Here is a 27,138-nt window from a genome sequence, read left to right as displayed (position 1 = left end):
CTGTCTTGTTGAAGTTTCTGACTTCACCTTTAACAGTATTAATTACTGACCAGGTTGTTTTGCATTGGTTCTTACTATATTTTATGAAATTTGTGTTGTATCTTTGTTTCGCCAATTGCAACTCTTTCTTATACAGTTTCTTAGTGATTTTTTCGAGATCCTTAATTTCATTAGAATTGTTTACTTTGGCAAGGCGCTTCAACAGCAGTAGCTTTTTTTTTTAAATTCTCCAGTTCTTTGGTGTACCAAAATTTACCATTTCTTGTTTTATGGTATTTCTTTTGAACAAGATGGGCTTTTAAAATACCTGTTAAGTAATTGCGGAATGTTTCATAAACTGTTTGGGCACTGGAATCACAATTTTGAAATAATCTGTCCCAGTTTGTTATGCTCAGCTGGTGTGTTTTTATTTTTATGAGATTGTGTTTTGTTAATATTAAGATATTAGATTTTGTTAACTTTTGTGTAGCCTTGCTCTCATCCCCTTTTATAAAATGTCCTAACTCTACTGTTGACATGGAGTTGTCTGAGAAAACAAATTCCTTTACCTTGATGGAGTACATATCACGAGCACAGTTGACAAAAGCATTATCCAAGCACGCTTGTAGTCTTGTTGGTTCTGAATTTACATGATGGAAGTTGTGCTGCCTTAGTATATTCAGTAACTTATTTACACTGGGTTTGTTACATGTTACATCAAAGCTTGAATTAAAGTCTCCCCCAATTACAGTTACATACTGTTTCCATTTCGTTATGTAGCAGAGTACACTGTCTAAATTATCTAAAAAAGTTTTATCATCTGAGTCAGGGGAATGGTAGATACATACTATGATAAGTTTCATTATATCACATATGATCCCGGTAATTTCAAAGTGTTTCTCTACACCTGCCCAACTAAGATCTAGTTCTCTACACTCTATTTCATTTGAAACATAGATAACAGTACCACCATTACGGTACTGAGATCTGCAAAAACTGTTTCCATGTTTATAACCTTCTGGTACATAGTATTGTATTTGTTCTGGTTTAAGCCAATGTTCTGATAGACATAAGAAATAATACTTATTCTGTGGCAATGACTCCTCCAGAATTTCAACTTTATTTTCAAGACCCTGAATGTTTAAAAATAGGATGTTGTTTGTGACTTATCTGTGAGTTAGCAGGCTGGTTTTTCACATTTTTATTTTCTTCTTGGCTTGAAACCATAAAAAATTATCACTGAATGACACAGATGTATTTTTCCTTTGGCTCCTCCTTAAGCATTGCTGTGTTGCTGCTCCAGTCGTTGTTGGTTCTGCTACTGCTGATAATGATGGTGCTGCTGCTGTTTCACTTATTTCTGGTGTTTGTTGTTCCATAACTGCTGTGCCTTTCTGTGAATTATTGACATTTGGAGTGTTTACTTGCATTAATAAAATTTCAGATTTGTCTTGGAGAGGTGTACCTTCGCTGACAGCAGATTTCACATTGGAGTCTACGGGTAACACACACTTCCTGTCCATGAGAGGTATGACTTTTCTATCATCACACTGCACATTTGAGATTTTATTTACAAGTTCTAAAATTTTTGTTACTATTACGTTTTTTCCAAGTACATTTAGATGAGAACTATGTGTTGTGTGAAATCTTTTCCCTAAATTGCTGATGTTCACAAATGTTACATTTTCAAACTGCTTGCAAATATTTTGCATCTCTTTATTTGCAGTTTCAATTTCTTTATTTACACAGGACCATTCTATCAAGTCGTAACGGTGTGGCACTGAAAAAACAATAACATTTGTTCCTCTCAGCTCATACAGTTTTCTTTTTAGCGAGATTAAGAGATCATTTTTTTCGTTCCTAGCTATATCATTTGATCCCGCCAGGAAGATGGAAAAATCCTTTTTGCTCAATGAGGAAATTTTTTCTTGACTCATTGACGTAGAAGCACTGAATTTTGCTCCTGGTTTTATTGTACAGTTAAAACTAAAATTCTGACTACTTGTACGCCGAAATTCAGTGGCTATATTTCGTCCTTGGCTGTCGGCATACAGTTCAATTTTACCGGTACTTGCTGTTCTGAGATTACCTGTTTTCTGCCTACCTTTGTAGTAGGCGAAGTCTTGTTTGGCACTATTTATTTTGTCTTTTTTGCTAACACATGTCGATATTGTCTCAGTAGAGCAGCTTATCGGTGGAAGATTTTTCGTGAGCACTTTCGCATATGATCTTTTACTTAACTGCTGCTGAAATATTCCATGTTTTACCTTATTCACAAAGTCGTTTGGTTTTCCACATGGTACACTCGCACTGTTAACTTCACTTTCACAATCCGTAGTCGAAAGAGCTTGAAAGTAATTTTCGTTCACTACATTTATGTTTCTTTCGCCGTTTTCTGTATCTTGTATTATGTGTTTGCGTCTTTTGTACTTCACTTCCGTCCAATTCTCCGACATATTCGTACTTTCATGGCGCGAGTTTTTCATGTTCCGTTCACTTTTTTCTTCTTTAAGTTTCTTGATAGCCATCTTCAAGTAACTGATAATAAATTGTAAACTAGACACCCTTTCGCTGAGTTTTGTAATTTCATCCTTACAACTGCCACAATTCTTCTTTTTCACGGCAAAATTCACATTTTTTTCTCAGAGACGCTCAACGAATTTTTACACTAGCCGCCATCTTTGATGGTATTCTCTGAGTATCTTTTTGGCGCACTTCTTTATTTTTTCATTCAGCACTCCAGAGAAAATCTTATGTACTTGTTTCAGTAGGGCTATGCCCCCATAGTTTTCACAATCGAGTGTTTCTCCTTATCTATGTATTGGGAATATTATTCCAGTATTCCACTCCTCTGGCATGCATTCACTTACCCATATGTTCTTTATTACTTTAAATATTTTGCGACTGCTTCATGACAATAATCATCCCCATTCTGCAGGTGTCCCTCAAAATCTTGTTCAGTAATTTGGTTGGGAGTAGTTCGATCACCCATCATACAGCCCTGATCTCATATCATTTGACTACCACTTCTAATTGAACTTGAAACATGATGTTAGAGGATGGTGCTTTGACAGTGATGATGATGCAAAAAACTGTATTCAGCAATGGCTGTCTTCACTGGCAGCATCTTTCCATCAAGATGGCATAAAAAACTTAATTTCCCACTGTAAAAAATGCCCCAGCAATGGTGGAAATTGTGTAGAAAAATAGTTTAGAAATGTTCCTGTAAAAATAAATCTTGCTTTGAAAAAATGTTTTGTAAGAGTTTTTCCAAAATGTTACTTACTTTACAGACATGCTTGTACGAAATGGCACAATTCTTCAGATAAAGAATCAAGAAAATATTTCAAGGAATCAACTATTAACACTTTATCTTTAGTTTATTAGTGCACATATTGCTAACAGTAAAATTATGGTAATTCTTTCCCGAGAGGGGGTGAATATCTTTCTTTACAGATCGTTATGGATTAAGCTTTTTGATTGTACCACCACAAGTGTGATATGCAGTGAATCACTATTGTATAGCTCCTTCATTCCTTCCCCAATCTTTGCTACATCTTGATGCCAACTAAGAGTAAAAGTATCAGACACCTAGATAGATTGACTTTGGAGCTTGTTTAGGAGATGAGTAACTGTTGACTAAAATTACAATTTTTTTGAGTAAATGGACTGATATTTTTTTTAAAAGATGTGATTTACATTGTCATACTAAGTGCTGTAATAGTAAGATGCATCTCTTTTTGCTTCTGCGTACATACTACTGATTGAGTCTATCTGTTTCTATATCTCCATTCCTGATATTTTGCCCCAGGTGCAGATCCATGGTTTGATTCTTGCATATTTCTAACTGCCACAGATGTGTACAATTTTAATGATAATATAGCATGATTTTCATAGAGCAGCAATTGGTTAGGTGAACAGTTAGTACATAGTGTTAACATAACTTCCAAGACATTGCAGTTCAAATAAATATGTAGTTTGAATAATGTTCATCTGAAAAATTGAAATTTGTGCATGTCATGCAATTAATGTAAGCGCTGTAGTAGTAACAGACTCTCACAACTTTGTCATAATTTACAATATAAAACTGAAATGCGCATTCACCTGGTGACTATGATAGTAAACTTAAGTCTGTAGACCACAACTATGCAACTATGTAAAAGATGAAGAATGGTTTGTCTGACAGTCCTTTCCTTTAATCCTACATTCAGGAAAATGAGTCTTTGATATTTAATTCTTAGTTGTGGGTCTTTTCCTTACTATCTTATTTATCTTAATTAACCTCAAGTAGGTCATCAACTCTACTTCAGGGCTTACGAACCTTGTTGGATTTGTTGTTGCCAGCTTGTGAATGGGAACAATTTCCTGTCTAGAATGTTTACTGCAGCTGGTAAAGACACAAGCCCATCCATGTGAGTAAGCTTGGAGGCACATCACTGGAAAGTATCATTTGTTAAATATGGTTTGTAATTTTTTAGAATCCCAACAATTTTCGAGCCTCTTTGACAATTGGCTGAGAAATTTGGAAATTGATATACATAAAAATATGAATGTTTTAAGTAAAATTCCCTCCCCCTTGGAACCATGCCTCTTTTGTACCATGCTTCTGGAAGTGCTTCTTCAAATCACTTTTATTCACAATGCGATTACTTTTAGTGCAGGGTTCCAAGATAGTCTCCAAATTTTCAATGTGGGTAAACTGGGAGACTGGAGTATCTTCAGCTGTTCTACAGTTCTGTACAGGAGTCGCATTATATTGTTAGTGGCAATATACTTAGTACCGCTTCTCAGGATAAAATTGTTTCCGTATACATCCATACTCCACAAGCCACCATACCATGTGTGTGACGGAGAGTACTTTAATGGACCAGTACTAATGTTTCCATTCCAAACCCAGTTGTGTGTGTGCTCCTTTTTTTTGCCTTCAGTACATCAGTACTTCATGTTGACCTTTCTTCTCACAATGAAATGCACATATTTTTTATTCCAGCCCAATTTGTTATAAGTTATGCTAGCACTAATGCCATAATTTATGGTTAGGCTGCAGTTCTGTATGCACTAGGTGTAAAATTGAAAATGAGAGAAATCAGGAAGCTGAATAATAGCTAGAAAAAGTTATATTGAGTTCATTGAAACATGAATTAATTGTTTGTAGGCTTCTGTGGCCTGTGTCACTTTAGATAAAATAAGTTTGGAGATTGGGCCTTGTCAGTGTAAACTACTAAAACAACTAAATTGCCAACATTTTGATCAACTTGTTGTGACCTTCTTCAGGTTGGTTTGCCTCTCGGATGAGGATAGCAGCAAGCTGATCCAAACATCAGCAACTCAGTTGTGTTAGTAGTTTACAATGACATGGTCCAATTCCCAAAATTATTTTATCCAGAATTAATTAATTGTGTTTCATTTATCTCTTCCCCTCCTCCCCCCCCCCCCCCCCAAGTGTCTATGATTTTGAATACAAAGTGTAGAATAAAGGCAAAATCATAAGCTACTTCAGGGGAAGAGCAAATACAACTTTATTAATGAAAAAAGTAATAAAATGCCACTGGGTTTGATTCAACAAAAGAATTTGAGGTGGCACTATCTCTACTCTGAGACCAAGACAGCCAGGCAAGTTGTAATGTCGCGGAACCCCATAGGTGAACTCTTGGGTTTAGGTTATACAACAGTATGTCGATTTGCATATCTGGACAAGAGAAGACAGAGCTGTTCAACACTTACTGAAATTCTTTCTGGAGAATCTGGCAATATTTCTCAAGAATTGGTTCAGAGTTTGCAGTTTACTATAAGGGCATGCTGAAAAGTAATTGAAGTCCTTGAAAATGTTCTTCAGCTTTTGGAAACGGACGAAAATCGGATGTGACCAAGATGGAATTATACAGAGGATGATCAAGGACAATGAACCCAAGGCATGATTTTGCAACACTCATGTGTGGACTGGCACTGTCATGCTGAAGGGGAAAGTGAATGCTCCATGTGCGGATGAACACTTTGAATTTGTGGTTTCAGTTCTCTGAGTTGTTTCTCACACACTGAAATAGTTATGTTAACACCACCATGTTACTTGCTACAATTCAGAGCCCTCTAGTGGAAGACAGCTGTAAATTTGTAGATATGAACAATAAAGATGTCAAATGTTAATAATGTTTGATTTACTTAAAAATCTTCAAGAGTTTTGACTTAAAGCAGTGATGGGCATTAATTTTCAGCTCTCCTTGTAGTTAAGAAACAGAGGAGCAGAAAAGATTGCAACCTTGCAGTGAAGCAGTTCTCTAGGGAGAGGAAAAGAAAAGAAACCATTGGCACTGTGCAAAGTCTTTTGTGTAGATAGTTCCTTGTGCATAATTCAGCAATTATTGGGTTGGTACATAAATTCATAGCATTTTTTCAGAAGTTTAATAAACACAACAGATACACATAATAGAGACTTTAGCCGTGAATAATATACTCTCTTTTACTATTTAAAACAGTCAGCTAACACTGGGGTAACTTTGCAGTTCCACGACTTTAGAAATCACACGGTTTTGAGGTGAAGAATTTGTTGAGCAATGTTTGGAGTGCATCTTTTATCTGAAAGGAAGATCCTTGAAAGTTGTTAGACATAGAGGGGGAAAGGTGAATATCTGAGGGTGCAGGATTGGGTGAATGAGATGGGTGTGGAACCACTTCGCAACCCAACTACTGTATAATGTTTTTTGGTCAGTGTAGAAGAACATGGGCAGGTATTATTGTGGAGTAGCATCACTTCACCCAATCTTCCTGGTCATTGTTCTTGGATTGCATCTGAAAGAAGTCTCAAATGTTGACAATAAATGTCAGCAATGACGGTTACACCATAGGAAAGCAATTGTAGTACACAGGATTGTCACTGTTCCACCAGATGCATAACATTATCTTTTGTGGATTTGCGAAAGTCTTTGTATGGGGAGTTGCTGCTTTGTTTGGGCTCAGCTATTCCTTTCTTTTCATTCTGTCAGCATAAATACACCATATTTTGTCACCAGTAATTATACAGGATGGTAATGGTCTGTGTTGTTCATGAGCCAATTGATGATGAGCAAGCAGAGATACACATGTAGAAACCCACTGATTTTTGTGATTTTGGCTTAGAGCATGCAGTACCAGCAGACTTTTTGGACCCTTTCCATTGCACTCAAATGTGACATGATGATGGAATGATCTCTGACACGGATCATTGTGGATTAATGCATTTAAACGATTTTCATCAGTCCCCGAAAGTCTAAACAATCCTCTTTAAAATGAGAAAACCGTTTTCTTGCCATGCTCTGCCCAATGGAATTATCTCCATATGTGGTGCAAATGTTTTAGGTTGCCCCTGCTGCTGTCACACACTGCTGAACTCAAACAGAATACATCGGAAATGTTCTGATTTCTCTACTTTGCACTCTTTTCTATCATCAAAAGCTTCACTATCTCCAAATGACAATGTGTAAAGTCAGACGGCAACAGTGAACTACAAAAAATAAAAACTGATGATTGGTAAATAAATCCATAGGAACCGGAATGCCAACATGCAAAACAAAAATGCTATGAACTTATGCACCAACGTAATATAACAAAATGTATGGGATTACTCACATCACTGGATAGTAATGAAGGGCATCATAATGCTATTCTAGACATCTCCACCAGTGTCCTGTCAGGGCCAAGTCCATTTCCATCCATTAGCACAGCCACCAGATTCAGATTGTTTCTGTTTGATACACCCTTGTAATGTGGAAAATAAGGAGAAGACTTAGTGACAATTTAGAGTTTTGAATTTGTCTGTAAGGGGTGGAAAGCTGGTGATATGAGTTTGAGTCTCAATCTGCCACACAAATGTACCAAATGTTCATTTTTTATGATCAATTTTGTCTTTTATTATAGTATTATCTTGGTAATTTTCTCATGTGTGTATTTTGTACATTAAAGTTGTGATTATATCTAAAAACAAAGATGATGTGACTTACCAAACGAAAGTGCTGGCAGGTCGACAGACACACAAACAAACACAAACATACACACAAAATTCAAGCTTTCGCAACAAACTGTTGCCTCATCAGGAAAGAGGGAAGGAGAGGGAAAGACGAAAGGATGTGGGTTTTAAGGGAGAGGGTAAGGAGTCATTCCAATCCCGGGAGCGGAAAGACTTACCTTAGGGGGAAAAAAGGACGGGTATACACTCGCACACACACATATATCTATCCACACATATACAGACACAAGCCAACAAATGTCAGACAAGCCTGAGAAAATAAAATATGCGAGCGTAATCTGGCTAGGGTGAAGGCATGTTTGCGGAGGGAATGTAAATAAAACTTAATGGGGTCGTTGTGGGGGTGTTGTGAGGGTGACATGGTATTAGAAGGTGGAAAGTGTAACATGAGGTTGAAATGAAAATGAAAGATAAAAATATATAGGGAGAGATAAGGGTGAACTAGAAAGTAACTGGAGATCTGGTATGAAAAAAGGTGAAAAAGTGTTGGTTAAGTTGATCCTGTGGTGAACTTGGGTTGGTAGACAGCGATGTGCATGAAGGTTAGGTGGTTGTGTTGCCGCTAAAACACGTTAAAGGACGGAGAAATTCGGGAAAATTTCGAAAAAACGTGTAAATGTATTAAAAGGAGTGGTGTTGTGGTGAAAGATTACGAAAATTACGAAAATGGGGCTAACAATTGTCTGACGAAGAAATAATGACGTTAAAACCTGTGGGGAGCGGCTAAAAATGATCAGTGATGTGCGGAAAAAGGAAGTGGAAATACAGTGAAAGTTATTAGAACTAGCCGAAATGGTTGTTTAATACGTGAAAGCAGCTGTTATTGAACTAGAAACGGTGGATTTTATAGCAGCGGTAGTGTTGAAAGCGGAAAATAAAAATTTTTTTGGTTATGGTTTGGAAGTGGGTTACGTATTATTGAGTATATATAGGCGGGATAAAATTGTATTACGGTAAAAAGGGGAAGGTGAATACAAAGTGAGACTACTGGTAAAAACAGAAAGAGAAAATAAAGAGAAAATAAGACGACAGGAAAGATTTCGAAATGCAACAGCGACAATAACAAACGTAATTGTTGGGTTCAAATTAATGATATGGTTATAATAGAGGGAAACATTACACGTGGGAAAATATATCTAAAAACAAAGATGATGTGACTTACCAAATGAAAGTGCTGGCAGGTCGACAGACACACAAACAAACACAAACATACACACAAAATTCAAGCTTTCGCAACAAACTGTTGCCTCATCAGGAAAGAGGGAAGGAGAGGGAAAGACGAAAGGATCTGGGTTTTAAGGGAGAGGGTAAGGAGTCATTCCAATCCCGGGAGCGGAAATACTTACCTTAGGGGGAAAAAAGGACGGGTATACTCTCGCACACACACACACACACATATCCATCCACACATATACAGACACTGTTGACTGTATTAAGTGTTTGACTTGAGGCATCTTTTAAAGGAAATAACACTGGATCTGTGTGTTACAGCTCATTTTCCTAAAACTGTTTTTTTGCATGACACTACAAAATAATTCAATAGCATGTTAACCTTTTTGGAGAACCCCTGACAGAAGTCATATCAAAGTAAACATGTCTCATAATATTTTGTGAGGTAGCTCAGATAGTGGGTGAATGTTACCTCTTTATTAGTGACATAATGAGCCAAGAATCAGTTATTCTTTGTAATCAAACTGTTTTGTGAAGCGGCAACCTTGACTTCAGTGCCATCCGTAATGAGAAGTGCGTACGAGGGTAGTTCAGAGTTTGTGAATACTTTTGTTCATCATGTGGCAACAGGAAATGATATGTTCACTAAACTCCACCTGATTTTCAAAATATTCTCCCTCAGTGGCTCCACATTGCGGCCTTTATTGTAGGAGTTCCAAAATTATTGTGGTGTAAAAAAGATGTGCCTTACATTAAGTCTTTAGTATATCAGATGTCTTGAGTGTTTGCCCTGAACCACCCCCTCCTCCTCCCCCCTCTCTCCCACTTGTTATCATAATAACATTGAAAAAATTGAAACTTATGAAGTGCAGTCCCAAGCGACTGGAAAAAGACATAGGTGACTCTGGTGTTTAAGAACGGTAAAAGAGGGGATCCGCAAAATTTCAGAGCAATATCCCTAACTTCTGTTTTCTGCAGAATCCTTGAACATATTCTTAGTTTGAATATAACAAATTTTCTTGGGACTGAGGAGCTTATGTCCACGAATCAGCGTGTTTTTAGAAAGCATCGGTCATGCGATACTCAGCTTGCTCTTTTCTCACATGGTATACTGTGAACTATGGGTGAAAGGCAACAGGCAGATTGTATGTTGACATACTGCCCCACTGCAGGCTGTTAACGAAGGTAGGAGCATATGAAATAAGTTCACAGATATGTATGTGGCTCAAAGACTTCTTAAATAGTAGTGCCCAGTATGTTGTTCTTGTGGTGGGTGTTCATCAGAACAACGGTATCATCAGTAGCACCACAGGGAAGTGTGATAGGACCGCTGTTGTTCTCTATATACATAAATGATTTGGCAGGCAGGGTGGGCAGCAATCTTCAGTTGTTTACTGATGATGCCATGGTGTACGGTAAGGTGTTGAAGCTGAATGACTGCAGGAAGATACAAGACGACTTAGACAAAATATCCAAGTGGGTGTGATGAATGGCAGCTGGCCTTAAATGTGGAAAAATGCAAGTTACTGCAGATGAGTAGGAGGACCAAACCTGTAATGTTCGGATACAGTATTGCAGTTGTTTAAATATCTGGGTGTGACATTGCAAAGCAATATGAGATGGAACGAGCATGTGAGGATTGTGGCAGGGAAAGTGAATGGTCAACTTGCCTTTATTGGGAGAATTTTAGGAAAGAGTAATTCACCTGTAAAGGAAACTGCGTGTAGGATGCTAATGAGACCTATTCTTGAGTACTGTTCAAGTATTTGGGATAATTACCAGGTCAGATTGGAGAAAGACATTGAAGCAAAAGGTGGGCTGCTAGATTTGTTACCAGTAGGTTTGAACAACATGTAAGTGTTACAGAGGTGCTTTAGGAACTCAAATAGCAATCCCTGGAAGGAAGGTGATTATCTTTCTGAGAAACGCTATTGAGGAAATTTAGAGAATTGGTATTTGAAGTTGACTGTCAAACAATTCTACTGTTGCCAACATACATTGCACATAAGGACCGTGAAGATAAGATATGAGAAATTACGGCTCATATGGAGGCATATAGGCAGTTGCTGTTCCCTCGCTCTATTTGCGAATTACAAACAAATGTCACTGCAGAAGTGGATAATCTCTGCTTTAAACTTGATTCAGTTCTTCACCAATTGTGCATAATATCCATTTCTTATTGAAAGTGACCTATCAAGGAAAGCACGTGTTGCACACACAACAAGAAAACAGATGATTTTTACATTCTCTCAAGTATCAAGACTGTGTTGCTTCATATCACTGAACTATTATGCAAACATGGCCACATGGTTCACTTGTTCCCATCTTCTCAACACCATTAACTAAGGCATGAGAATTTCCATGTGACGTTGACTGTATACATTATAGTGTGGTGCAACATTTCAAACATAAATGGAAATAATTCTCAAAATATCCACGGGTATGCTGCCGGTCTACAGTGTCCAACGGGCACAATATTTCGGCGATCATACATGTCGCCATCATCAGGTGAACTGACGGACTGAGCTCCTGTGAACGTGCCGGCACGGAGATCCGTACGCTATGGCTGCTCAGAGGGAACTGGGTTCGGTCGCGGCGGCGGCCGATTTAAATCGTCTGACCAATATACGACTTGCCACATTGACACGGAATCTAGTACACGCCGGCTTTCCTCAAACCCAGGTCATCTTTGGTGCTCCCCACCAGTGCACGAGTTTTATTTGGAGGACCAAACACAGTTCCGACCCGGTGTTTCTTCAGAATGCGGGCGATTTTCACCGAGAGTGCGCCTGTGTATGGAATAAATGCAGTGCCTACCTCCTCCCTCGTGACTTCATCCATCTCAACAGGTTGTGCTGCAGTGGTTGGGCGGAGAGCACGTTGAATCTGCCACTCTGAGTACCCATTTTTTCGAAATGCAGTTCTCAGATGTTCCAATTCCTGGGGTAGACTCTCTGCGTCAGAGATAGTGCGCGCCCTATGTACTAGAGTTTTAAGTACCCCATTCCTCTGTGAAGGGTGGTGGCAGCTGTCTGCGTGCAAATACAGATCAGTATGCGTAGTCTTCCGATACACCCCATGACCTAGGGTGCCGTCAGCCCTTCTCTTGACCAAGACGTCAAGGAAAGGCAATTTACCCTCCGTTTCAGTCTCCATAGTGAATTTGATGTTGGGGTGTATGGAGTTTAGATGTCTAAGGAAGTCAAGGTGTTTATCCATACCATGTGGCCAGATGACGAACGTGTCGTCCACGTAACGGAAAAAGCAAGTAGGTTTCCATACGGATGACGACAGGGCTTCCTCCTCAAAGTTCTCCATGTACAAATTCGCTACCACCGGTGAGAGTGGGCTACCCATGGCGACTCCCTCCGCTTGTTCGTAGTATTCTCCATTAAAAAGAAAGTACGTGGAAGTCAAGACATGCCTAAAAAGTTCAGTGGTCTTCTCGTCAAACTTCTGACTAATCAATTCTAGTGACTCTCGCAGGGGTACCCTCGTAAACAAGGAAACGACTTCAAAACTCACCATGATATCTGACTCATCCAACCTGAAGCTATCAAGGCGTTTAACAAAATCCACGGAATTACGGATGTGATGAGGGCATTTACCCACATAAGGACTTAATATTCCGGTCAGATATTTGGCCAACAAATATGTAGGTGCCCTGATGTTGCTGACAATGGGGCGTAATGGTACCCCCTCTTTGTGAACCTTCGGGAGTCCATATAGTCTAGGCGGTACCGGACCTTGGGGTAACAATTTCTTAGCGTCACCCTCCGGTAAATCTGCGTCCTTGAGAAGCGCCCTCGTCTTGTTCTCCACATTCTTTGTAGGGTCAACGCTGATCTTTCGGTAGGAATCGTCATTTAGCAGGCTCTGCATCTTATCAGTGTAGTCCTTATGGGAGATAACAACTGTAGCATTGCCTTTGTCAGCCGGTAAGACAACAATTTCAGAGCGCTCCCTCAGATCACGAATGGCCGCCCTCTCTTTACTGCTGATATTTGACTTCATCGGCTTGGATTTCGTCAACGCACGACAAGTTTCACGACGTATTTCCTAGGCTGATTCTGGCGGAAGTCGAGCTGCAACCTGTTCAACAGCACTAACAATTTCTGCGACCGGAGTGAACTTGGGGGTGGGAGCGAAGTTGAGACCTTTCTGCAAAACCGAGACTGCATAATCACTCAACACCATAATTCTATTTAATTTTTTTAATGAAATTGGTTGACGAATGTCTGTCTGAATTGTGGAGAAAGATAATTTAGGTACTACTCTGAAACTCAAGAAAGTAGCTGCTGTAAAAAAAAACCAGTCCTATTATAAATACCTGTAGTATATGGCCAGCTATTAGCTGTACTGCAGGTGCAACCACAATGGAGGGGTATTGTGGAGAGGCCAGAAAAACTTGTGGTTCCTGAAGAGGGCAGCAGCCTTTTCAATAGGAGCAGGGGCAACAGTGTGGATGGCTGACTGATCTGGTCTAACATTAGCCAACATGTTGTTTTTACAAATATCTGAAAGAAAGGGGAAACTGCAGTAGCTAGCTATCCCATGAACATGCATTTGTACTGTATTGCTTAATGATGATGGCATCCTCTTGGGCAAAATATTCCAGAAGCAAATAGTCCCCAATTTGGATTTCCAAGCATGGCTACGCAGGAGGATATAATCAGGAACAAACAAAACTGGCATTCTACAGGTTGGAGCATGGAATATTTGCTTCCTTAATTGGGTAGGTAGTTAAGCCTTTGAGGCCAATTTAGGAACTACTCGACTGAGTAGTAGTGGCTCCGCTCTCATAAACTGCAATGGCCGGGAGAGCCATGTGCTGACCACGTGCCCCTCCATATTGTCCCTCCATATCTGCATCTAGTGATGCCTATGAGCTGAGGCTGACATGTCAGTTGGTCTGTACCACTGGGCCTTCCAAAACCTGTTCCGCTGGAGAGAATTTAAAAAGAGAGATGGATACGTTGAAGTTGGATACAGTGGGAATTAGTAAAGTGTGGTGTCAAAAGAACAGGACTTCTGGTCAGGTGAGTACAGGGTTATAAATACAAACTCAAACAGAAGTAACACAGTAATTGGTCTAATAATCAAAACGAAAATAGGAATGTGAGTAAGCTACTATGACCAGCTCAACGGATGCATTACTGTAGTCAAGATAGACACAGAGCCAACACCCACCATAGTAGTACATGTGAGCTAGCTCCACAGATGATGAGTAGATTGAAAGAATGTGTGAGGAGATAAAATAAATTATTCAGATAGCTAAGGGAGGCGAAAATTTAATTGTTGTGGGGGACCAGTGTTCAGCAGTAGGAAAAGGAAAATAAGGAAAAGTAGTAGATGAATTTGCCCCAGGGACAAGAAATGAAAGGAGAAGTGGCCCTATAAAATTTTGCACAGAGCAGAATTTATCACCACTAATATTTGTTTCAAGAATCATGTAAAAAGATTGTTATATAATAGTAAGACAAACATTTTGAAACCAAATTTTAAATTGTAATGCAATTATAGAGGCAGATGTGGACACCGGCCATAATTTATTGGTTATGAAATGCATATTAAAACTGAAGAAATTGCAGAAAGGTAGGAAATTAAGGAGGTGGGACCTGGATAAACTAAAGGAATTCCAGAGTTGCTGAGAGGTTGTTTTCTTAAGCACTGGGCAACATTTTAGGGAAAGGGAGGGGGGGGGGGGGGGGAGAGGAAGGAATACAATATAAAATACATGGGTAGCTTCAGAAGATGAAATACTGAAGGCAGCATAAAATGAAATTAGTAAAAATACAGAGTGCAGTAGAAATATACAGTTATAAGGTTTTGCTTCACTCCTGGAGCAGGGGCAGGGTGGTTGTGGTCGGGGCCTCTTAGCATTTTCTAGGTCTGGGCCCCTTGAACAGTAAGTACCCTGTGCAACAACCAGTCTTTTATCCCTGAGTTTTTTCCAGATTTAGATTTAGCCTATCCTTTTACGCCTTTTACTGTGTGTGTTTTAACTTCTTTGCTTTATAGTTTACTCCTCTGGCTGGATCTGGCCACTTTTAATAGACATTCTATCTTACGCAAGTAACTTTGAATTGCGGGACTGGTGTCATTACTGTTTAATCCCATAACCCCCATCAATCAGTCAGCCAAGCAATCAAAAAGATGGAAATGGAAGCGAGAACCCTCCCCAGGGGACTGACAGTCCTTTTGTCGGTACGTGTGTGGCGCACACGGCTATTGCAGCCTCCTTTCCTTTCCTTTGAAGGCTGCATAACCATCCCTGTTCCTCTCCCTCCCTCTCCTTGCTCCTTTGTCCCTGTCCCCTCTTTTCCCTCTTAGTAGACTTCTTTGTCGACCTGGCTATCCTCCTGGCTTTGTTTTGGTCTGTGCTATTGTTTAGTTTGCTGTTTCCCTCTCCTTTTCTGCATTTTTGGTTCCCTTGGGGTTTGACCTCCATTTCCAGAAATTATCCATTCATTGTGAGCCATTTGGGGATGAACTCCTTACCTAGCTTCCATGGTGCAGATTCCTCTTCCCCTCCCCTCCCCTTTCCCTTTCCCTTTGCGCCCTGGCCCCCTCCTGCTAGGTCACCAGCATGGTAGCCACTCCGTGTGGTGGGGCTGTTAAGTACCCACTTGGCTGAGCCCCCTGGAACCACAGGGATCACACTACTAGTACCTGAGCTGTTAAACGCCTCATGTGTGCCCATGAGTCGATGCTCATCGTTTTGGGGCGCCAGAACTCCCGGCAATGGCCACCGTGCCAGACGGCCCTTGCTGTGGGTGGGTGGTGCCCACAGGGTGAGCCCCTGATCGGAGTGGGTGGTACTAGGGCGGACGCCTTGAAGCGACAAAAGCTTCACCATCCTGGCCATTCTGTGGCAGTCTCTAAGAGTGGTAGCAGACGTGACACTCCTTCTTCTGATCCTTAAGCCGTCCCCTCCCTAGCCCCCCCTGGGAGGTGGGCAAGCTCGCTGGCTTGGGTTAAAACTTTTCCCTCGGTACCTGCTTTTTACCAGGACGGATGGCGGTAGTTTTGCCATGACCAAGCCTTTGTTTTTCGTGGAGACGATTGAAGATAAGTATGGCGAAGTTGAATCGATGAGTAAAATGCGGTCCGGTGCTTTGTTCATCAAGACATCTTCTGCTGCCCAATCTGATGCCCTGCGTGCTTGTGACCATCTCGGTGACATCCCAGTCTCCGTCATACTCCACCAATATCTGGGAGTATGCGTGCGAAACAATTTGAAGTGGAATGATCACATAAAATTAATTGTTGGTAAGGCGGGTACCAGGTTGAGATTCATTGGGAGAGTCCTTAGAAAATGTAGTCCATCAACAAAGGAGGTGGCTTACAAAACACTCGTTCGACCTATACTTCAGTATTGCTCATCAGTGTGGGATCCACACCAGATCGGGTTGACGGAGGACATAGAGAAGATCCAAAGAAGAGCGGCGCGTTTCGTCACAGGGTTATTTGGTAACCGTGATAGCATTACGGAGATGTTTAGCAAACTCAAGTGGCAGACTCTGCAAGAGAGACGCTCTGCATTGTGGTGTAGCTTGCTCGTCATGTTTCGAGAGGGTGCGTTTCTGGATGAGGTATCGAATATATTGCTTCCCCCTACTTATACCTCCCGAGGAGATCACGAATGTAAAATTAGAGAGATTTGAGCGCGCACGGAGGCTTTCAGACAGTCATTCTTCCCGCGAACCATACGCGACTGGAACAGAAAAGGGAGGTAATGACAGTGGCACGTAAAGTGCCCTCCGCCACACACCATTGGGTGGCTTGCGAAGTATAAATGTAGATGTAGATGTAGACATATTGAATATAACCGATAAAAGCAGAAAATATAAAAATAAATCAAATGGTGCAGGCAAAATGGAATACAGACATCTAAAAAATGAGGTTGACAGAAAATGGAGAATGGCTAAGCAAGAATAGTTCGAGGACAAATACAAGGCTGTAGAAGCACACATGACTAAGGGAAAGATAGATGCCAACTATTGGAAAATTAGAGAGACCTTTGGAGATAAGAGAAGCAGCTGTATGAATATCAAGAACTCAGATGGAAAAACAGTTCTGGGGGAAGGGGGAATGCTGAAAGGTGGAAAGATTGTATAGAAGAGCTATATGTGGAAAATGAACTTGAAGGGAAGAAGAAGTAAATGAAAATGGGATAGGAGATATGATACTGGGAGAAGAATTTGACGTGGCACTAAGAGGCTTAAGCTGAAACAAGACTCCTATAGTTGACAACATTCCCTCACAATTATTGAGATTCTTGGGACAGTAAGCAATGGCAAAACTATTCACTCTGTGTGCAAGATATGAGTCAGGGTAAATACCCTCAGAGACTCAAACCTGGGACCTTTGCCTTTCGAAGACAATTGCTCTACCGACTGAGCTATCGAAGCATGACTTGTGACCTGTTCTCAAAGCTTTCCTTCGTCCAGTGCCTCTTCTCCTACCTTCTAAATTTCAAAGTCTGCACCGGAGTGTGGAATGATTTAAAATTCGTTAGCAGACCAAAACTTTGTGCCACACAAGATCTTGAACTTGGGACCTTTGTCTTTCATGGGAAAGTGCTGTATTGACTGAGATACCCAAGCATGACGCGCCACCCACCCTCACAGTTTTGGAAGATAGGTGATGAGGACTGGGGGCAGTAAAACTATGAGGGCAACTCGTGAGTGGTGCTTGGGAAACTCAGTTGGCAAAAAAGGCAAAGGTCACAGGTTCGAGTACCGGTATGGCACACAGTTTTGACCTGCCAGGGAGTTACAGAAAAAAACTGATGACAAGGCCAGAGCAGGGTAGGGCGAAATCGAATCGAGGGAATGTTTGCAAATAACCTTATGTTGGAAAAGCACCATTGTGGAATGACGGCCCTGGAACGACAGCCGATCAGGGAGGAAAGTGTGGAAGTATTTCTGGAAAGAGAATTTGTTTTGTGAGGCACTATTATAAATATTCGACAACTACGAGAGTAGCGGTAACTATACGCACACCAAAAAAAGGTTTGCATCACCTCGGTTCCGAGAATTCTGGAACCTGTACAGAAAATTGGAATAGAGATCAACATAAACATCATTTCTGCCCTTTTTATTGCTCACGAAAACCACATATAGAATGTTGTACCACCATACAGCGAGACCTTCAGAGGTGATGATCCAGATTGCTGTACACATCGGTACCTCTAATGCCCAGTAGCACGTCCTCTTGCATTGATGCTTGCCTGTATTCATAATGGCATACTATCCACAGGTTGATCAAGCACTGTTGGTCCAGATTGTCCCACTCCTCAAGGGCGATTCAGCGTAGATCCCTTGGAGTGGTTGGTGGGTCACATCGTCTATAAACAGCCCTTTTACATCCCAGGCATGTTCGACAGGGTTCATGTCTGGAGAACATGCTGGCCACTCAAGTCGAGCGATGTTGTTATCCTGAAGGAAGTCATTCACAAGAGTGCACGATGGGGGTGCGAATTGTCGTCCATGAAGACGAATGTCTCCCCAATATGGTTGCACTATCGGTCAGATGACGGCATTCACATATCGTACAGCTGTTATGGCGCCTTCCATGACCACCAGCGGCGTACGTTGGTCCCAGATAATGCCACCCCAAAACAGCAGCGAACCTCCACCTTGCTGCACTCCCTAGAGAGTGTATCTAAGGCGTTCAGCTTGACTGGGTTGCCTCCAAATCCATCTCCGATGATTGTCTGGTTGAAGGCAAATGCGAAACTCACTGTTGAAGGGAATGTGATGCCATTCCTGAGTGGTCCATACAGCATGTTGATCCCATCTGTACCGCACAGCATGGTGACATGGTTGCATGGTTGCAAAGATGGTTGAGTAGGGGGACAAAGCTGTTACGGCCCCACTCTCCATTGTTGCTAGATGTATCCGAGACAGTGGTGATGATATCATCCAAGATGCTGGCCTGTAGACTTGGCAACAACACATGACGTCATCCAACATGGCGGTTGTGACGTCATCCAAGATGGCGGATTTTGGCAGGAAGATAGGTCAACTGGGCTACGTCCACTAACCAAACCCCAGTTCCCCTCCCCTCCCCTCCCCAAGAAAATGGCGGGAAGTTCAAATTCCATCAGAACAATGCAACATACCTCTACCTACCTAAGACAATGGTGGGAAGATAGGTCACTTGCGCACGTGTTCACCGCTGTCGACACGATCCCTCTCTCTACCCGCGTTCCAGCAAAGACCTAATTGCCGAGTGACTCACTCTCGCAGATGCTGTAGAAATCTGTTCCAGAATAGCACAGGGTGCATTGTTCCTCATGATCCTAACGGGAAATTCGAGCAGTGTCTAGCCGAGCTTACCTGCCCCAGCGTGACTGACGTATCCCCAAAATGCACGCGCATAACTACACACCATTGCAAGTGCATCTAATAAGGTTCTCTATGTTATACTGATGTCATATGGCTATGTAAAACAAGAACCAAGTCGACCTCTCGGAAATTCTATACATCATCAAATAAAAAATGGTTCTGAGCACTATGGGACTCAACATCTTAGGTCATAAGTCCCCTAGAACTTAGAACTACTTAAACCTAACTAACCTAAGGACATCACACACACCCATGCCCAAGGCAGGATTCGAACCAGCGACCGTAGCAGTCCCGCGGTTCCGGACTGCAGCGCCAGAACCGCTAAACCACCGCGGCCGGCGATCATCAAATACATACAAGACTCACAAGAATATTGGGAACCAGGAACATATTTACCAGTCTTACTAGAATTAAATATTACGATTGCTGCTGCAATCTGACACCAATCGATTTACAAGTAATGTCTCCTCTTGATTGCTGTGGTTCTGGAACGATTCTCACTATCTATAGCACACTGAATTTTCCACGTAAAAATCTCTCTCATGCCCTCGCAGTTATCATTGCGCTGAATCTATACGTCCCTCACGACAGGACACACGCTCATTTCCTCTGGTCATGCCACAACATAAGCCACAGTAACATTACACTGCAATATATACACATTTTACACAAACAGTGCAGTTATCTTTTCTATCTGTACAGCGCCTGGAAAAGTTATTCTATACCTACACTCACACCAGCTATATGTCTCGATTCTCCTCAGTCCTAGGAAATTATCTGACAAAGTCTTCGAATCAGTGCTTCTGGAAGGTGCTGCATCCTGCCGAGATTCTCTCAAACAAGTGTAATGAAGGACAGGCGTCTGGAACTGTGTGTGATAATGAATACCGCACCTGCGGACGTAATGATTGGAAAGACTTCACCTACGTGAGTTGGTGTACTGTAATCAACATCACTATTGATAGTACAACAAGGAAAATGCGAGGGTACGCTTAGGGGTGCCAATGAGGGGATGTATTGTTATAGCTGTATTGGCTATCCTGTTTGTACACTATAGCAGGTCCAGTTGAACACTTGCATTGTTATATTGTGCAGCTGTTTTTACATCATTCATATAGCTATTGGCCGCCAGATACTTGTACATATACTGTGAAGACAGACAGCATAATCACATACACCTCAGGTATACTCGCGACATCAGATATTTCCCGCTGTCATCCACTCCCAATGTGTGTCACATTCTGGGGATGGCTAGCACCAAAACAGTGATTTCATACATGACTGCAATATGAGGAATCAGTCAGAACGGGATGCAGAGCCATTAGCTATTCCATCAATGGGACTGATGAGTTTAAATGTAGTTTGGAAATCCACGCCAACGCCGTAAAACTCTTCCAATTTCCTTATTTTGTAAATGACTTTTATTTAAAATCATCCAGGGTGTGCAGTTTGTTATGGTAACAGCAGTAACGATATGATTCACACCGTGTGACATCTAGAGGTAGCCCAATTGGCCTATCTTTCCTCCAAAATTCAAACTTCCCACCAGGAGGGCTTGGCATGGGGGTGTGGCTCTTCCCAGCCATCTTGGGTGACTGTACTCGCATCATCAGCTGACGTCACGGCAGCCATCTTGAATGACGTCAATCGCGTCACAGTGCGACGTCTTGGATAACTGTACTTTGGGGTGATGTCCTTGTTGTCTGCGAGAAGCCATGTATCAGAACGTCTTAATAAATGACGTCAATCGCATCATCAGCTGATGTCACAGCAGCCATCTTGAATGAAGTCAATCACGTCACAGTGCAATGTCTTGGATAATGGTACTTTGGGGTGACGTCATTGTTGTCTGCGAGAGGCAGTGGAACAGAACATCTTAATGTCGGTTTAGAACCTGACACAGACCTCAAAGTCGTGGCAGAAAAACAAAATGTTTGGCAGTGTACAAAGCATGTTAGAGCAGAAAAAATGCAATTTTTCAAGCAACGAGACAGGGCCACAGGGGGCGTCTCTTGCGACTTACAGCATCGTCTGCAGGATACGATCATCCTCCTAGAGTAAAGGTGATGGAACTTTAAACCGGTCTGTGCGGTTGATCAATACCTGTATATTTAATAGGATTGTCACATTTGCTCGATGCCTGCACGCTTGCGGTATTTGTTTTCGATATATGGGAGGAGAGAGGTGCAGTAAAATTCTTATCTAGTGCTCTATTGGATGAAGTTAGTTGAGCTTTTATAGTTCGTAATTTTTCTCTGATGGATGGTACAGGATAACGAAAATAGCATGTCAGGGAGATAGATGTGAATGGACATGGATCTGTAGTACATGTTTGTAGTTTGGGGGTGCACCACAGTTACAGGAGCAAAAATCCTCATCCTTCTCTCAGTTCCCGTTTCCATCGAATAGTCAAATCACAGTCCTGTCATAGCTTAGCCTGTTTCTACATGGTATGCAGAAGGTGGTAAATATAGTTTCCTCCAACTACTACTCAATTCCGACTTACATTGGAATGATCACATGCGCAAAGCTGCAGGGATGGTAGTGCAGAGTCTGAGAGGACATTTGCAGGAAGTATAGGGACTACATAAAGCGAGGCTGGAATTTTACTATAGCAGATAGGTTCAAGAGAGGTGACTCGTTTCGAGATATGAGAATGCCAGAAATATGATTCACTAATGGCTGTAACCATTAAAAGACCCTTCCATAAGATACAATGCAGGTATATGCTTGAATGGAGGGACTTGATTCCAAATCCCAGACAGCATTTCTAGCAGGTAGCGCAGCATTAGAGATCTGAAAATTTAGTCTATATTTATTACGACCTCAATCAGCACACCATCTACTGTTTGTGATCCTTCTCAATCAACCATTGCCTATAGCCCAGCGGATATATCACCAAACCTCTGACATGGCATTGAGGCAGAATGTGTTACAAATACTGTAGAAATATCTAGCTGCGGTGGCGTGAGGGATTCGCAAATACCAGTTTCATACCACGTACCTTTGGGTAATTTTGTTACGAGGTTACACTGTCGGCGACGTGTAAGGGCACTGTTTGTCTGATACTATATACTCCAGTGATCACCATCACGGTATCTGTCTGGACAAAAAACCACCTCATTCAGAGGCAGTGTCATACCTCGATTTGTAAAGCAGGTATAGCTTTTAACATGGATACTTGTATGCGCCTGTAGAACCAAGACTGCTTATGATATGGTTGTGTGTTTTTTTTTTAACATCTCGCTGTTTGTAAGACGTATATGCCTCTCTTTCTAGGATACAGTGGTACCACTCGCAAGAAAACGTATTAGACATGTCCACCCATCGTTGATTTTCTGTCAGTATTATTTAGTATTGCCAGCAATCAGTTATTGACGAAGTATTATATTTAGTAGTAGGGGATGTGTGATAGGTTCGCCTTGAGCTTCAGGCTTATAAAGTATGTGTTTGTGTTCCGACATGTGCAAAGGAAGGTATGGGATTGGCGTGGGATACTGTGATAGCGAAGGGATACATATGCCAAATCATAAGAATAGTAGAGATATTTGTATTTCCAGAGCCACAGCCGTCAGCAGGATGTATTTCCAATACTTCGCTCATTGTCGAATGTCATTCAGCTGAAACGGGTATCCTAACATTTAATTGTAAGTATAGCGATCAAATATATATGTGAACAATTTCGCAGGATGATTCTGTCTATGCGTGGTCTGTGGTGGGACTGATCCACGTTTCCCGTTAACGGCTGGAGCCGTCCAAATGGAAAGGCCTGTTGGAATGCACGAATGTAGCTGAGTTAACTGTGTCGACCTCCAGACGGCAGAATAGCGAACTAATACTTAGTATGTGTTGGGTAGCTTTCGTGATCACGTGGAAATTTGAGAAGATTGAATAGGCACGTGTGATTGCGCTGGACCATTATTCCCTCCCATGTAGATTGTTCGGTTGACTGCTTCTGCACATTTCGCGCCTTTATTTAGATGAGCGGACATCGATTGTGATGTGTGCATCTAGCAGATGAAAGACTGGTTTGCTGGTTCTCTAGATATGAGAAACAAGAAGTTCCTGGCCTTCAGAATGGCGTCTGTAACGGAAGTGCGTTCCATGCGGAGAGCTGTCAATGAGTTTCTTTTGGTGAAAAACCAGAGCATTGCAGGTGTTCATAGGTTCTTGCGGAATGTACACTGATCAGCCAGAACATTATGACCACCTACCTAATAGCCGCTAAGTCCATCTTTGGCACAGGTAACAGCGGCGACGTGTCGTGGCATGGAAGCAATGAGGCCTTGATAGAACGATGGAGGGAATGGGCACCACATCTGCTCGCTCAAGTCACCTAATTCCCGTAAATTCCGGGGAGGGAGGCGATGAATTCTGACGCCATTTCCAATGTGTTCGATCGGGTTCAGATTTGGTCAACACATCAATTGGAACTCGCCATTGTGTTCCTCAAACCTCTCCATCGTACTCCTGGCCTCGTGATATGACGCATTATCTTGTTGAAAAATATCACTCCCGTCAAGAAACACGATCGTCACGAAGGCGTGGAGTACGTGTTCTGCAGCCAGTGTACGATACTTCTTGGTCGTCATGGCGCTTGCCCGAACTCAACTGGATCCATGGATGCCCACGTGAATGTCCCCCAGAGCATAATTGGAGCCGCCGCCAGCTTGCCTCCGTCCCGCAGTACAGGTGTCAAGAAGCTGTTCCCCTGGATGACGACGGATTCGCGCCCTGCCATCGGCATGATGAAGAAGGTACCGGGATTCATCAGACCATGCAACGCTCTGCCACTGCTCCAACGTCCAGTGCCGATGGTCACATGCCCATTTCAGTGTAATTGCCGATGTCGTTGTTTTAACATTGGCACATGCATGGGTCGTCGGCTGTGGAGGCCCAAGAGTGTTCGATGCACTGTGTATTCAGAGACACTTTTACTCCGCCTGGCACTGAAGTCTGGCGTTAGTTCCGTCACAATTCGCCTCCTGTTTCTGTTTTGTCAGTCAGGCAGCCTACGACGTACGACATCTGTAATGAGGAGTGGCTGACCACCCCCAAGACGTCTAGACGTGGTTTGATCTTGGTTCTGCCACGAGTTGAAGACACTCACCCCACCTCTCCTCGAACACCTGACAAGTCGTGCAGTTTCTGATATGATCGTGTCGTCCTCTTTCAAGCTCAAATAGATCGCGCGCATTCCCCATTCTACACACGGACCGCACGCTCACTGATACTACACAACGTGTGTCTGTCTGACTAACAGTCATTCCTCGCCAGGTGACGCCTGGGCGGGCTTATATAGATATACACTACTGGCCATTAAAATTGCTACACGATGAAGGTGACGTGTTACAGACGCGAAATTTAACAGACAGGAAGAAGATGCTGTGATATCCAAATGATTAGCTTTTGAGAGCAATCACACAAGGTTGACGCCATTGGCGACACCTACAACGTGCTGACATGAGGAAAGTTTCCAACCGATTTCTCATACACAAACAGCAGTTGACCGACGTTGCCTGGTGAAACGTTGTTGTGATGCCTCGTGTAAGGAGGAGAAATGCGTACCATCACGTTTCCGACTTTGATAAAGGTCGCATTGTAGCCTATCGCGATTGTGGTTTATCGTATCGCGACATTGCTGCTCGCGTTGGTCGAGATCCAATGACTGTTAGCAGAATATGGAATCGGTGGGTTCAGGAGGGTATTACGGAACTCCGTGCTGGATCCCAACGGTCTCGTATCACTAGCACTCGAGATGACAGGCATCTTATCCGCATGGCTGTAACGGATTGTGCAGCCACGTCTCGATCCCTGAGTCAACAGATGGGGACGTTTGCAAGACGACAACCATCTGCACGAACAGTTCGACGACGTTTGCAGCAGCCTGGACTATCAGCTCGGAGACCATGGCTGCGGTTACCATTGACGCTGCATCACAGACAGGAGCGCCTGCGATGGTGTACTCAACGACGAACCTGGGTGCACCAATGGCAAAACGTCATTTTTTCGGATGCATCCAGGTTCTGTTTACAGAATCATGATGGTCGCATCTGTGTTTGGCGACATCGCGGTGAACGCAGATTGGAAGCGCGTATTCGTCATCGCCATACTGGCGTATCACCCGGCGTGATGGTATGAAGTGGCACTGGTTACACGCCTCGGTCACCTCTTGTTCGCATTGACGGCACTTTGAACAGTGGACGTTACATTTCAGATGTGTTACGACCCGTGGCTCTACCCTTCATTCGATCCCTGCGAAACCCTACATTTCTGCAGGATAATGCACGACCGCATGTTGCAGGTCCTGTACGGGCCTTTCTGGATACAGAAAATGTTCGACTGCTGCCCTGGCCAGCACATTCTCCAGATCTCTCACCAACTGAAAACGTCTGGTCAATGGTGGCCGAGCAACTGGCTCGTCACAATATGCCAGTCACTAGTCTTGATGAACTGTGGTATCGTGTTGAAGCCAAATGGGCAGCTGTACCTGTACACGCCATCCAAGCTCTGCTTGACTCAATGCCCAGGAGTGTCAAGGCCGTTATTATGGTGGTTGTTCTGGGTACTGATTTCTCAGGATCTATGCACCCAAATTGCGTGAAAATGTAATCACGTGTCAGTTCTAGTATAATATATTTGTCCAATGAATACCCGTTTATCATCTGCATTTCTTCTTGGTGTAGCAGTTTTAATGGCCAATAGTGTAGTAGGTCGGTGGTCTTGTTATGGCTGATCAGTGCATACGGAGGACTGGCAATGAACAAAAGCCAGGTAACTCGGTGGATGTGGCGTCTGTCATCATCACAACAAGATCACGCGGAACAGTCCGGTCTTCCGAGCGCCGGCCGCTCGCACACAGCTGTGGCCCCTGCGATGTTGGAATGTGTGGGCTCTCCCATTCGAGGTTATCGACGGATCACAGTCAGACACCTCTCTGTGCAGCTGGACGTACCTGTTGGCAGTGCTGACAAACTCGTCCACCGGTTGCGATACTCAAAGGTGTGTACACGCTGTGTGCCTCGCGGTCCAACAGAAGACAATAAGCAACGATGGACAATCTGTGCGGAAATGTTTTGCGCGTTACGAGAGTGATCGTGACTTTTTTTGTCGAACGTCATCACAGGCGGCGAGATATGAGTTCAGCACTTCGAACCGCGAGGAGAACGGCAATCCATGGAATGACTTCACACCACCTCTCCTCAGAGAAAAACGTACAAAGGCGCACCTCAACCGATAATGTCACGGCTACGGTCTTCTCGGGCTCTGAAGGGATTATTCTGCTTGGTGTCCTCCCTCATGGCGTATTATGCTACCCTCAGAAAATTGAAGAAACGACTTCTGTATGTTCGTCACCACAAAAATGTAAACAAACTTTTCCTTCCCCATGATAACCCATGACATCACACAAGTCTGCCCGCCCACAAGGAGATCCCGAAGTTGCCTTAGACTGTTCTTGTTGATCCATCCTACAGCCCGGATCTCGCACTTTCCGACTTCCATTTGTTTGGTCCAAAGAAGGAGGAACTCCACGGGAAGGCGTACGTGGATGTGAGGAGGTTATTGTTGCAATAAGACGTTTTATCCGACGTCGGCCACTAGATTGATACCATGCGGGCGTATATGTTCTCTTAG

This window comes from Schistocerca piceifrons, chromosome 1 (assembly GCF_021461385.2).
Source record: "Schistocerca piceifrons isolate TAMUIC-IGC-003096 chromosome 1, iqSchPice1.1, whole genome shotgun sequence".
In the NCBI taxonomy this organism is placed as follows: domain Eukaryota; kingdom Metazoa; phylum Arthropoda; class Insecta; order Orthoptera; family Acrididae; genus Schistocerca; species Schistocerca piceifrons.
Note: the sequence above shows the minus strand (reverse complement) of the source record.